The sequence below is a fragment of the Octodon degus genome, unplaced genomic scaffold (genome assembly GCF_000260255.1).
Source record: "Octodon degus isolate 3935 unplaced genomic scaffold, OctDeg1.0 scaffold00197, whole genome shotgun sequence".
NCBI lineage: Eukaryota > Metazoa > Chordata > Mammalia > Rodentia > Octodontidae > Octodon > Octodon degus.
Genome location: NW_004524773.1, coordinates 433,355 through 443,694, shown reverse-complemented (window position 1 = coordinate 443,694; position 10,340 = coordinate 433,355).

The following is a 10,340-nucleotide window of genomic DNA, read 5'->3' as shown; positions in this document are numbered from 1 at the left end:
TCTCTCTCTCTCTCTCTCTCTCTCTCTCTCTCTCTCTCTCTCTCTCTCTCTTTTTGGTGGAACCGGGGATTGAACTCAGGTCCTTGCACTTGCCAGGGAAGCACTTATTCCACTGAGCCATCTCCCTAGCCCCCAGACCCTCTCTCAAACACCCAAATAAATAAATAAAATAATGACATCAAGTTAAGTATTATTTTATAAAAATAATTTATTGATGTATAATGAGTGAACATTAAATTATAAAAATAGATGTTTTTCTGCCAGGCCTGGTGGTGGACGCGTGTAATTCCAGCACTTGGGAGGCTGAGGCAGGAGGATCACCGTGAGTTTAAGGCCAGCCTGAACTGTATATTGAGAGCCTGCCATAAGAAAATGACAAAGCCACCCCAAGATATATTTCTGGCTTTAGATCAAGTTTAAAGATGTTCATAAAATGTTGCATTAGACTTATTAAGTGAAATCATGCATGGAAGTCATTCTGTGTAGTGTTTGACACACAGCAAGGCCCTTATGAATGTTTGTTGCTATCAGTAGTTGCGGTCTGGGTTGTCTGCGCCCAGTGGAATAGGAGCTGCATGGGGCAGGCTCTCTGCTGGCTCCTGCTACAGCCTGGACTCCTTCCCCACCAGCCCCTGCCCTCGGGCTGCCCTGTGCAGGCCCAGAACCCGGGCAGACCTTCTAGGATGCTCTGAAGAGAAAGGGAGTGTGAACCCAGGCAATGAGGCATAAGCCCATAAACCTAGTCTCTAGGAGGCTGAAGCAGGAGGGCGAAAAATTCAAGCCTGGTTTAGGCAATTTAATGATTTAGAAAGCTGGGGATGTGGCTCAGTAGTAGTGCAGTTGCCAAGCACTCACAAGGCCCTCAGTTTGACTCCCAGCACCACAATTTAGTGATTTATTAGGGCCTTGTCTCAAAAAGAAAAAAAAAAAAAAAAAGAAGCCAGGCAATGTAGCATATGGCTATGATCCCAGAACTTGGGAGGCTGAGGCAGGAGGATCACCTTGAGTTGGAGACCAGCCTGGACAGATAGTAAGTAGGTCAGCCTAGACTACAGGGCAAGACCCTGTCTCAAGAGAGAAAATGCAGGGCTGGGGAGATAGTTCAGTAGCATATAGGCGCTTGCCTGGCAAGTGTAAGGTCCTGAGTTCAATCCCCGATTCCTCAAAAGAGAGAGAGAGAGAGAGAGAGAGAGAGAGAGAGAGAGAGAGAGAGAAAATGCATGTGACAGGCTTGAGGGTTGAAGGTGGGAGAGAGGGGAAGAGACCCTTTGCATCATCATGGCCCTGATCCTGCCCTGCGGCCTTCCATCTATGTCCCTGCCCTGGCAGCCTCACAGTCGAGGTGCACTGGTAATAAATGAGTGTAAGGAGTCCAGTGCGAAGTGCCAGGAAAAGTGGGAAGTGGGGCTGACCAGCAGGGGAGGCTCCTCCAGAAGCATGCAAGTGCCAATTAAAAACCCTGTGGGTAGTGACGCAAAATTTGTGGCCCCACCCTAGGTTCAGAGGGAAGGAGCAGGCCCTGTTTGCTTCTACCCCCATCTCACTTCAGGCTGGCATCAAGCTTGCAGCAGTCCTCCTGCTTCAGCCTCCCTCTCCCGGCCCTAACTATTCTTGAGCGATCAAGGGGCTTCCTTGTTGCTAGAGTTCCTGGAGGAGCACTCTGGCCTCCATCCAACCCTACCTTGTGTCTCTGCTTCTCTGGAGAGGAGACCCGGAGCTCCTGAGCTCCAAGGACTCACAGGTCCCTCTGCTAGAGAGTGACAGACAGAAGTAAACAGAGAGAGAGACTGGAACGTTCCAGTGGGAGAGGGGAGAGAATCCCTTGGAGCTGGAGAGACCAAATGGTGAGTAAAGGAGAGGGCGGGATGGGCTTAGGGAAGGTCAGGCTGAGCCTGGCCTGTGATCACATTTGGGGCTAAATGATTCTTTGTCACCAGGGCTGTCCTGGGCATTGTAGGGTGCGGAGTAGCATCCCTGACCTCTTCCCACCAGACGCCTGAATCATCCTTTCCTTTTGAGTTGACAACAGCTACAGACAGTGCCAAGTATCCCCTGCAGGAGGGCTGGGGTGGCTGGGAGAGCAGGGACCTGGAACATGGGAGGCCCTGAACCTGGTCCCCAGCACCTGCCCCAAACAATCCTAGAACTTTGTCTAGAGGCCAGGCTTGACAAATTGATGCAGGGTGTGGAGGTGTCCTCCTGTAATCCCAGTCACACAGGAGGCTGGGGTAAGAGGATCACAAGTTGAGCACAGCTTGGACAATTTAGCAAGAGCCTACCTCAAAAATTAAAAAATCAGGGATGGGAAGATAGCTCAGCAGCTATAAGCACCTGCGTGTCAAGCACAAGGTCCCGAGTTTGATTCCCAGTACCACAAAATAAATAATAAAATAAAATTTAAAAAAATGAGCCTGGTGTGGTGGTACATGCCTGTCATCCCAGCACTCAGGAGGCTGAGGCAGGAGAATCTCCATGAGTTTGAGGCCATCCTGGGCTATGGTAGTGAGTTCAAGTGTCCCTCTGGACTGTACAGTGAGGCCTTGTCTAAAATAAGGAGGGGGTGTGGCAAGATAGCTCAGCAGTCTAAACCACCTGCTTAGGCAAGCTTAGGCAGGCATAGGGGACCGTGGTTCCGAGGTTTCGAGGTTCAGCCCCTGGAACCACATGCCACGCCAGCCCTGCCCTTCAGGGTGGGCTGAGTCAGCCAGCCAGCCAGCCAGCCAGCCAGCCAGCCAATAAATAAATAAATAAATAAATAAATAAATAAATAAATAAATAAATGGGAGGGTCGGTTGGGGAGGTAATGTAGCTCAGGGCAAAACTCCTGGGTTCAATCCCCAGTACCACAAAAATAACTAAGTAGATAAAAAGTAAAAGGGCTAGAGATGCGCCTCGATGGTGCAGCGCTTGCTGAGCCTGCACAAAGCCCTCGCTGGATCCCCTGCTGTATAAAAACACAAAAAGCAAAACAAACTAAGCATGAAACGAGCATTCCTTGAAGGATGCAAAAGTCATCCTTGGCTGAGAACAACTGGCTGAGAGACAAACCGCACAGGGTCCTTGCAGCAGCGCTCTGCCCCCAGCCTGCGCTGGGGCGGGGCTAAAGAGCCTGGGCTCCCTCTTCAGGGCTTGTGTTCAATCCTCAGCCCTCTAGTTCCGCAGCCTGGCCTCAAGGCTGTGTACCCTTGGCAAGTGTTTAGGGCATCTGCTTCTGCTTTCTTATCTGATTTGAGGGAGCAAAGGTCTCTACCTCTTAGAATCCTGCACAGGTCAATAAAGTACTGCAGAGTCTTCACCTGTAGTCCCAGCGCTTTGGAAGCTGAGGCAGGAGAATCTCGAGAGTTCAAGCCCAGTTTGGAATCCACAGCAAGATCACTGGGGGCAGAGTGGGTGCTTAATACATGTCACCAATCCTTACTACTATCAAGGTGGGAGGCCGTGAACTCTCAGAATCCTAAGAAAGCCCTTCAGCAAAGACCCTCCCCTCCGCCTTGGGCAGCTTTCTCAAACTGGTGGCCTGCTGGCAGCCACTCATGTTTTTGTTGACCTGTCCAGTTTCACGTTTGAAACATTAAAGTCTCTCCTCCGGGGGCTGAGCACAGGGCACCCAAGGCTGGAGCCAGCCTTCCTGGGTGCAGCTGATGACCTTGACCTCTCTCTGTGCCTCAGTTTCCTCATCTGTTCCCGCGGGTCGGCAGGGGACCAAAACTTCCACGAAGATGCAGTGGGTTGCCACCTGTACCTGGAACAGCCCAGGGGCCGACGTCGCACAAGGGAAGACCCCAGGCGTCCAGGCAATACGCAGCCCCATCGCCTCCGCCACGACTTGGTGCGCCGCGGGAAGTGAATGTTGCCGCACGGGGAGAGGGACTTCGGAAGGACTTAACTTTTCACTGCAGGGTCTGAGTCCTGGCTGTCCGCAGCGCAGCGCGGGTGGGGGGCCTCCTGGGTCCCAGGCCCGCAGGCCGGACCGAGCAGGGTGGGGGTTGGGCGGGGGCGCGGGCGTCCGCGGGGTCCGAGCGGCCGGCGCGCGAGTGAAGGTTACCGCTTCCCGGCGGGGCGGGGGCGCGCGCTGTTGCTGGGGTCTGCGGGGCCTGCCTGCGCCCGCGCCCCCCCTCCTTCCCGGCCAGCCAGTGAGCGGTACCCGCCGCCGTTGCCAGGGGAAACTCGCCGCCCCGTTACCCAGCAACAACGCTGGCCCAACCAGGCGCGAGGACCCCAAGGCCCCGCCCGCCGCTGCCCACCGCGTGCCCAATGCCAAGCGGGCAGAGCCGGCCGGGCTCCCGGAGACGGCGAGCGCGCTCATTGGCCAGCGCCGCGTCCGCCCGGATCTGGGGGAGCCCTCGGCGCGGGGGGCGGGGAGCCCGGCCCCGGGGAGCTGCGGGGCATGCGGCCCAGGCCGGCTGGGGTGAGACCCTGGCAGCGCCTGTCCACTTGCTCACCTTCCTCCCCTCCCCTGGGGACGGGGATAGGCGCTTGGGCTGCGCGTCCTGTTTCTCCCTCTGGGAAGGTACTATGGAGTTGGCCTTGTGAAGGTAGCCACCAAGAGCCCCCTTCTAGAAGAAAACCTGAGCATCGTGACCCTGTGAAGACAGGCACTGGTTTGTCCCCATTTCCAACAGGACTCAACCTTTGTGGCTTTTGAAAATAGGGAGCCTTCCTAGAAGAGAACCCGGGTGTCCTGGCCGGATAAAAATAGGGGCGCCTCCTCCTCCCAGAGGAGCCAGGCAGGTCTGGACTTATGGAAACAAGGATGTGATTCTCTTTCCTTCAGGGAATGTAGGCATCCCAGTCCCACGAACCAAGGATTGAGTTCCCTCCACGAGAGGACCCAGGCTTGTCTAGAGTGTCCCAGGCCCGAGGGAACAGCCAGGTTTTTGGTCCAAGCCCTAAGAGGCCTCCAATGTCCTCCCTGTGTGATCACCTGTCTGGCCCGAGGTGCAGACCTGCCCCCCTTTTCCCAACTGCCCAACTTGTTGATCTCCCAGGACTGGGACATCTGACCTCACAGCTCTATCTCTACTGCTTGGTACCCCGCCTAAAGTCTAAGACCTGGATCTCTCAGCATCTCCATTGCCAGACACCTGGCGTGATGGCCCCGCCCCCTCCAGGGTTGGTAGCAGCGGGAGTTGGGAATTAGGGCTCTCCACTGCCAGACTTTGGGATGCCCACGACTCTGGACTACGAAGGTCAGCTTCTCACTGGCATTAGTTGGTCACTGTGGATCATGGCTGGAAACCTCCGGCCTCTAGGAACCCAGAGGTGCAGCCTTAGGCCCCAGGAGAGAGGGTCCGGGAAGAGTCCCCATGCCAGGCAGAGCCCAGGAGAAAACCCAAGCTCTAGACCCCAGCTCCAGACCGCCGAGCGCCCAGGTGCGGTCCGCCCCCGCCCTGGTACCTGGGGGGGCGGAGCCGAGGATTACTCAGCCTCCAGAATGAGGCGATGACATCATCCTGGGGGGGTTGACTAATGGCCGCGCTGGGGGGGGCGGGGAAGTTTACCCGGTAACAGCGGCTGCCGCGCGCCCGGCCCCGCCCCCATGAAGGGCTGGAAGGGGGAGGGATTGCACGAGCACATGTACACAAATGCACAGATAGAAGCCACCAGCGTCCCTCCCCCAGCATCCAGCATCGCACCCAGCTTCCCAGAGCTAGAACGTGTGTGTGTGTGTGTGTGTGTGTGTGTGTGCTGAAGAGATTTCTGTAGGGCTGTGGTCAGTGTGCTGTGTTAGGAAGCTGGCATATTAGCATGGTTGTGTCAGTGTGCTAATGTGTGCCACAATTGTGTGTTTGTGTGATGTGTGTGTCAGCATGCAACATTTGTCACAGTGCTACAAGTGTAGGAAGTGGCTGTGACAATGTTATGTCCAAAGTGCTCCTGTATAATTCTCTGGTGTGCTCTGTGAGTGTGGTGGTGTGCATCAGTGAGACTGTGTGTCCTGGTGGTTGTGTTTGTGTGGTATTGAGATTGTATGTGGGCCACAGTGATGTGTACTAGTGAGAAAGTTTGCAAATATGTTGTCACTGTACTCTTGTTACAAGTGTGTGTGGCTGTGCCTGCAGTGCTGTGTCGATGTGGTTGTGTTTGTCACTGTGATTGTATCTGTAATGCTGTGTACCAGTGAGACTGTATGGATGTGTCATAGTAGTGATGTGTGCACCTACAGTGCTACTATATATGGGATTGTGTACCAGTGGAGTGGGACTGTGTGGTTGTGTGAGGTAGGACTGTGTGACACTGTGATACTGATTTTTGTCTGTAGCATTATATGCCTATGAGACCGTGTCGCTGAGTGTATGTGCCTCTGTACAGTGCCATGGCCAGTGTAACTGTGTGTCACCATGTGCTTGTCAGGATTATGTTGTGTGTCCATGAATCAGTGTACAGGGTCATGAGGGAGTGTGTGCGATATTGTGTCCTACTGTAATTGTGTCTCAGTGATCTTGTCACTTTGATTGTACTGGGACCACCTGCCTAGGAGGGTGTCCCTGTGATTATGTCCGTCAATGATATTGTGTGTCGGTGTGACACTGTGTGTGGGAAGGTCTGTGCAGCATGTCACGGAGATCACATGTGCCCAGGAATGCTGTGTGTAGTTTCAATGATTGTGGATCTGGACAGTGCTGTTGCATCCCAGGACTGTGTCTGTCACTGAGATTTTGGTGTCTGTGTTTTGCTGTGTCTCTGCCAGTTCTTAGGACCGTGTGTACGTCACTGTGTGTGTCGCTGTTTGAGTGTGTGATGAGGAACGATGTTGTGTGTCCCTGGGACAGTGCGTGCGCGCGCGTCGCTGTGATTGTGTGTCAGCGTGCTTCGCTGGGTGTCGGGGGAAGGTGCGCGTGTCTCCAGGCCTCCTGCCCGAGAACAGCGGCGCTGCTCTCTGATTGGCTGCAGTCGCACCAGTGAGAAGCTCCCGAATCCTGCGGTAACTTGGTAACTTGGTAACCGGCCCGCGCCGCCGCCGTGGGGAGGGGGTTGGGCGGGGCGCGGCCCGGCCGGGATCCGCAGGGTCCGCCCCTGCGGGCGACCCCCGCTCGAGCACCGCTCCCTGTCTGCCTCTTTCCTTCTCCTCTGCATCTCTGTCTGTCCCCTACTTTGACTGCATTTCCCTCGCTTCGGAGTCGCTTGCCTGCTGCCCGCATCTCTGCTATTCGATTGGTCTCTCACTGTCCTATCTTTGTTTCCCAGGTCCTAACTCTGCTTCTTCCAGCTCCGTCTCTCCTGGGTGCCTTAACAGGGCTGTCAGTGGGGCGAGAAGGCACAAGCCTGTAATGCCAGCACTCTAGGGGGGCTGAGGCAGGAGGATCTCAAATTCGAGTCCAGCCTGGACAACTTAGCAAGACCCCATCTTAAAAAAGAACGTAAAACAGGGCTGGGAGTACAGCTCGGTTCAATCCCCAGTACCGGAAAACGACACCATTCACATGGAGGTTGTCTCTCCTTTCAGAGTCCCTATCTGTGTCTTCCCTCTCCACTCCGGTCTCCTCTTTCTGTCTCTCCATCTGATCCTTAAGTCAGTCTCTGGCTTCCTTGCCTGTACCTCAGTCTCCCCAGTGTTGTCTGTCACCCAGCTTTCTGTCTCCCCGCCCCGCAGCCGTGCCTGTATACACTTTTAATCGCGGAGCGCCGGGGCACCGTCCCCTTCCGCCCTTCCCCTCAGGTCTGGGTCGCTGGCTGCAGGCCCCACGCAGGGCAGACGCCAGGAAGGACTTCCCGCCTGGGCTCAGCACCGGAGCTTTATCGCTCAGGCCAGGCAGAGGCCGGAGGCCCCGCGGCTTCCGGAGGCGCCCGGGCGGGATGAGCTCACTGCAAGTTGGCCGGGATTTCATCAGCTTCCTCTGCCGAGGAGCCCCCGCCGCTCTCCCTGCGCGGGCCGCGCGCCGATCCGCCGGGCGCCTGCTGCCCCCGCGCGGCGATCTGTGGAAGCGCGGGCGCCCGAGGAAGCCCGCTTCTCTCCTGCAGCTCCGGAGCGCTGTGAGCGGGAGCCGGTTCAGCAGCCCCAGAGATCCCAGAAGGAGGAGGAGGCTTTGCCGTCCGAGCCGTGTTGGGTATGGGACGCGGGGCCTCCCAAATGCCGAGCACGTGCTCTGCCCCTGCCCTGCGCCTCCAGCCTGATGTTAGATCCCATCTAAAATGGGGGATCTAGAATCAAAGCGACCGGCCACCTGAGGTCACGCAGCTGGTGCACCGCGCCTTCCCCATTCACATGGCAAGAGGATACGTGTAATCTCTCGCCAAGACGATTCGCCGAGGCGCTCCTTCAGCTTTGGAGGCAGGCGCAGTCCTGGGCGCTGGAGAGAACTGTGAGCCAAAGCCACCCAAGTCCTGCCTTACGGGGGCTGGGGCAGGCAGCAGTCCATTGACAAACACAACTTAGGTGTACAAAGTGACTCTTCAAGCCCGCAGCACCGAGGCCTAGCACTTAGGGGGCTGAGGCAGGAGGATCACGCTGAGTTCGAGGCCAGGTGGGCTACGCAGCGTGTCAAGGCCAGCCTGGACTACATGTTGAGACCTGGTCCCAAAACCCAAAAAACTGGGGCCGGGGAGATGGCTCAGTAGAATAAGCGCTTGCCTGGCAAGCTCAAGGGCCTTAGTTCAATCCCCGGTTCCAAGAAAAAAAAAAAGAAAAGAAAAGAAAAGAAAAAGAAACAATACCCTTTCCTAGCGCCAAAGTAAGTCTTCAAGTAGAAAAGGGAAGCAGAGGCAGGTGTAGTGGTGCACCCTATAATCCCAGCACTTGGGGGGCTGAGGCAGGAGGATCTCTGTGAATTCAAAGCCAGCCTGGGCTACATAGCAAGATCTTAACTCAGTAACAAAACAAAACAAATCATGTTAAATGGGAAAAGAGAGGGTAGGGGTGTAGCTCAGTGACATAGCTCTCTTTCCCGGAATACATGAGGGCCTGAGTCCCTTCCCTAGCACCACAAAAATAAGTACAGTAAATAAATAAATACAATTTTAAAAATTTTAGGAAAAAATAAGGCCGGGGAGACAGCTTCGTAGAATAAGCGCTTGCCAAGTGCAACAGCCTGAGTTCAATCCCTGGTTCCGCAAAATAAATAAATAAAATAAATAAATTAGGGTTGGTATAGTGGTGCCTGCCTATAAGCTAAGCACGTGGGAGGCTGAGGCAGAAGGATCATTACCATTTTGAGGCCAGCCTAAACTGCACGATGTGACTCTGTCTCAAACAACAATAATAAAAATGAAACAAAAAGTTTAAGGAAAAATAAATAGGGTCAGGGATATAGCTTAATGGCATAAGCATCTGCCTAGCAAGTGCAAGGTCCCAAGTTTGATCCCTAGTAGTCAGGAAAAAAAAAAAATCCTAGCACCCTGGGAAACAGGCTGAATGATAGTGTTCAACCTCAGTCTGCACATTTTATTGACATCATAAGACCCTGTCTCAAAAAAACCAAACAAGGCCCTGGGTTCAATCCTCAGTACCATAATAAACAAATGGGGATCAGAAATATGGTTGCAGGGGACTTTTGGGCTGAGCTGATGAGACGATGCATATAATAAAGTGTTTTGGGGAGTGTTTTTTGTTTTTTGGTGCATTGAGGATTAAATCTCTCAGCACTGCTTTTTTTTTTTTTTAATGTATTTGTTGGGCTGGCAAGATAGCTTAGTAGTCTAAAGAACTTGCTTAGGCAAGCATGAAGGGACCTCGGTTTGATCTCCAGCACCACATGCCATGCCAGCCCTGTCCACAGGGTGGGCTGAGCTGACCATAAAAAAAAAAGAAAAATAAATAAAGGAAACATTCATTTAAAAAAAATAAATAAAATAAATAAATGTATTTTTACATGGGCTGAGGGGATAGCTCGGGGGCTCTAAGTGCCTGCCTGGCAAGCATAAGGACCTGGGTTCGATCCCAGGTACTGCATGCTGTGCTGGTTCTGCTGCTTAGCAAGACTCTGTACCAAATTTAAAACAACAACAATGACAACAACAAAAAGATTAAATTTATTTGGTACAGGGTCTCGCTATGCAGTTCAAACTTGTAGCGATCCTCCTGTGTCAGCCTCCCCAGCACTGGGATTACAGAAATGCACCATCATACCCAGTTTGGGGGCTGGTACGGTACACCCAGGGTTTCGGGCCAGCATAGCATGCGGTACTGGGGATCAAACTCAGGACCTTGGATTTGCCAGGCAGGTGCTACACACTCAGCTATTTTCCCATCCCATCACTCTCTTTTTTGTAGTGGTAACTGAGCCCAAGGCCATGGGACTGAGCTGCATACATCCCCTTTTACATTTAAAAAAAAAAATTGGGGCTGGGGAGATGGCTCAGTAGAATAAGTGTTTCCTTGGCAAGCACAAGGGCCTGAGTTC